The following is a 4271-nucleotide window of genomic DNA, read 5'->3' on the forward strand; positions in this document are numbered from 1 at the left end:
TGGCCTACGCGGATGACGTCTCGGTGGTGGTATCTGGTCGTGAGGAGGCCCATTATGTGGAATCCCAGATCGGGTGCTACTCTGAGGCGTCAGGTTCGCTGGTCAATTGGGACAAGAGTGAAGTTTTCTGGATGGGGAAGGAGGGGGAGCAGTTCCCCCTTCCGGACGTGTTCCCCGCGCCCGTACCAGAGATTCGAGTACTTGGCATTCATTTCGGCCCGGGTGATTATCCCAAGCTAAATTGGGAGCGCAGGCTGGTGAGTGCCACTCGGAAGGTGAAGGCCTGGAAAGGTTGGAAACTTTCCCTGAGGGAAAGGGTATGCTTGGTCAAGACGTACTTACTGCCTGAGTTTCTCTTTGTGAGCTACGTGTGTCTTTTGCCAGCATCTCTCTATGCTCGGGTCTATGGTCTGTTCTTCCTGCTGTTGTGGGGAAACAGACTGAACCTGATCAAGAGGGAGGTCACATACCGCCAGCGAAGGCAAGGAGGGTTGGACATGGTCAACCCGGTGGTGTTCTTCATCATCATTTTTGTAAAGTACAACTTGCAGTCCATCTTTGTGGATGCGCCTTCCTGGTGGGAATGTTCATGCAAGGACTGGCTCTTGCTGTTCCTGAGGAGGTGGGAGGAGGGGGGGAGGCCCGGCGATCTGAGGAGATCGCATGGGTATCTCCCATCCTACGTCCCCCTGGCATTGAAGGTACTGAGGCAGTGGCGGATAACTGCCCTTGAGGTGGGCTCTCTGGGTCGGCGTGAGCTGTACCTGAGGGTCATGGCCTCGGACTTTTTGAAGCCCCTGTCTTTAAGGGACTGTCCTGAGAGGGTCCTCACGGAGGGGTTAGCCCTCTTGAATTCTTCCAGAATTCCGAACAAGTTTTGGGATCTTGCATGGAGGTCGTTCCATGGACGACTGTACGTCCGTGCAAATCTCATATATCTGAACCTAGGGGACAGGGGCTGTCCCCGACGGGAATGTGGAGGGACATTGGAGACCATGGACCATTTTCTGGTCCAATGTCCCTTCAACATGGAGGTTCTTACGGGGGTAGGGGGTGCCATTGGCTACCCCCGCCTTCCGGCCCTGACCTATGCTGAGCGGGTGTATGGTGACTTCGGGGTCCGCAGGGGTTTTGAGTTATCGTCACTTTATTTAGTCAGCGTAGTTGTGCTTTACTACACTTGGCACGCTCGGTGTTTGGTGTCCACTAGGGACAAAATCCTGTCTGTGCATGAGGTGGTGGGCGATATCTTTCGGGAGTTGGTGAAGGTGCGGGATCTGGAGAGGAGCAGGGTCGGGCCTGAGAGGTGTGCCCATTTATGGAGGGGGTTCCTCTTCCAGCCCCCTTAGGCCATGACCCTGCCCCTCTCCATGGGTAGGGGCAACTTTCCTTTCTCACCCCCCTTAGATTTTGTTTATAGTTTATTTTTGAAATAAGGCTACAGACATGTCTGATTATCATGTTCTCGCTCATACGTGGGTTGTAGGTATTTGTTGTTCTGGTGGTGGGGTGTGTTGTGGGTTGGCGATGATCTGGACAGTAGTGGTTTTTATGGACTTTAATATTTCCCTACTGTACCATTGAGCCGTTTTAAGTTGGTTTTGTTATTTTTGTTGGCAATGATCTGGACAAGCTTTTATGATGGACTATAAAGACTTTTTCTTGTACCAGTGAGCCTGTTGTAAATACCCGTTCTAATGTTGTTGTGGTTATTTTTTTTTTTAATTTTATTTTTTATTTTTTATTTTTTTTGCAGTTATTTTCTTGGAGGGTGGTATGATGGTTTGTGTGTGTTGTTTGTTTTGTGTTATTTAGTTTATTTTGTATATTAACTTTTTTATGGTCGTAGTTTTAAAAATAAAAATCTCCAGACCCCCCCCAAAAAAAATAAGGTGGGTTCCCTCCAGGTGCATACCAGGCTCTTAGGCTTGGTCTGGAACATAAGGGGTTAAACCCGCGCAAAAAAAAATAGCGTGGGGTCCCCCCCAAGATCCAAACCAAGCCCTTATCCCAGGCACGCAGTCTGGTCAGACAGGAATGGGGGTGGGGACGAGCGAGCGCCCCCCTCCCTCCTGAGCCATACCAGACCACATGCCCTCAACATGGGGGAGTGTGTGCTGTGGGGGAGGGGGGCACTGCCCCCCCACCCCAAAGCACTCTTGTCCCCATGTCGATAGGGACAAGAGCCTCTTCCCGACAACCCTGGCCGTTGGTTGTCGGGGTATGCGGGCGGAGGGCTTATCAGAATCTGAGAGACCCCTTTAATAAAGGGGTCCCCAGATTCCGGCCCCCCACCCTATGTGAATGAGTATGGGGTACATTGTACCCCTACCCATTCACCTGGGGAAAAAAATGGAAAAAAATAATACACCACACACATTTAAAAATTAATTTATTAGTCAGCCGGGGGTCTTCTGCCGGGGCCCCCCACCACCACCCCATTAGGCCCCGGGCTTCGCCATCTTCTGCCGGAACCCCCTTCACCAGTGAGGCTCCTGCCTTTGGGGGAGGGTCCCGGGCTTCCACGACGGTTTCTGCGGGGGGGGTGCACTGGCACCCCACCCCCGTCTTCAGCGACGTAATTCACCGGGACCCCCTTCACCAGTGAGGCTCCTGCCTTTGGGGGAGGGTCCCGGGCTTCCACGACGGTTTCTGCGGGGGGGTGCACTGGCACCCCACCCCCGTCTTCAGCGACGTAATTCACCGGGACCCCCTTCACCAGTGAGGCTCCTGCCTTTGGGGGAGGGTCCCGGGCTTCCACGACGGTTTCTGCGGGGGGGTGCACTGGCACCCCACCCCCGTCTTCAGCGACGTAATTCACCGGGACCCCCTTCACCAGTGAGGCTCCTGCCTTTGGGGGAGGGTCCCGGGCTTCCACGACGGTTTCTGCGGGGGGGGGGGTGCACTGGCACCCCACCCCCGTCTTCAGCGATGTAATTCACCGGGACCCCCTTCACCAGTGAGGCTCCTGCCTTTGGGGGAGGGTCCCGGGCTTGTACGGTGTCTTCCGCCGGGGGGCGACACCCGCGGGCTTCTGCGATGCCTTTCGCTTCTGCCTGTCTCCTCCGCGGAGCCCAGGGCTTGTCTCCGCTGTCTTCTCCCTTCTTTTCCATTCGATGTTGACACGACGAGGTCCGGCGCTGGAATGCCGTCTGAGCAGTGGGCATGGACTTATATAGGGCAATGCCACCATGTGACCTCAACCCATGTGACATCACATTCCCATCATGCCCAGGGAATGTGATGTCACATGGGTTGAGGTCACATGGTGGCATTACCCTATATAAGTCCATGCCCGCCGCTGACACGGCATGTCAGCGCGGAACCTCGTCGTGTCAACATCCAATGGAAGAGAAGGAAGAGGACAGCGGAGACAAGCCCTGTGCTCCCGGAGGAGACAGGCAGAAGAAGGAAGAGAGAAGAAAGAAGACGGAAGAAAGCCCTGGCTCCGCGGGGGAGCCAGGCAGAAGAGGGAGCAGAGAAAAGACCGGGGAGTTGGCGCACCCCCGGCAGAAGACCAGGAAGACCGGAACCCTGGCGGAAGGCACCGGAAAGACCGGGGGATAGGCGCCATCCCCCGGCAGAAGACCCCGAAGTCCGGATGCCTCTCCCTAATGAAAAAGAGCTTAAATGGGGTGGGGGCATCCGGCGGAAGGCTCCGGAGAGGACCGAGGGATGGCGCCCTCCCCCGGCAGAAATCACCGAAGCCCAGGGTCCCGGCGGAAGATCGGGAGAGAAGAAACCCCCCCTTGTAAGAGAGCCAAAGAAGAAAGGGGGGGCTCCGGAGCAGATTAATAAAATATTTTATTCTGTATGGTGTGTTTTTTTTACTTTACATTTTCCCCCAGGTGAATGGGTAGAGGTACGATGTACCCCATACTCATTCACATAGGGTGGGGGGCCGGCATCTGGGGGCCCCCTTATTAAAGGGAGCTCGCAGATTCCGATTAGCCCCGCCCGCATACCCCGACAACCAATGGCAAGGGTTGTCGGGAAGAGGCTCTTGTCCCTATCGACATGGGGGCAAGAGTGCTGTGGGGTGGGGGGGCAGTGCCCCCCTCCCCCACAGCACACACTCCCCCATGTTGAGGGCATGCGGTCTGGTACGGCTCAGGAGGGGGGGGGGCGCTCGCTCGTCCCCGCCCCCATTCCTGTCCGGGCCAGACTGCATGCTTGGGATGAGGGCTTGATTTGGATCTGGGGGGGACCCCCGCGCCGAATCGGCACGGGTTTAACCCCTCACGTTCCGGACCAAGCCTAAGAGCCTAATG

The sequence above is a fragment of the Rana temporaria genome, chromosome 3 (assembly GCF_905171775.1).
Source record: "Rana temporaria chromosome 3, aRanTem1.1, whole genome shotgun sequence".
Classification (NCBI taxonomy): Eukaryota; Metazoa; Chordata; class Amphibia; order Anura; family Ranidae; genus Rana; species Rana temporaria.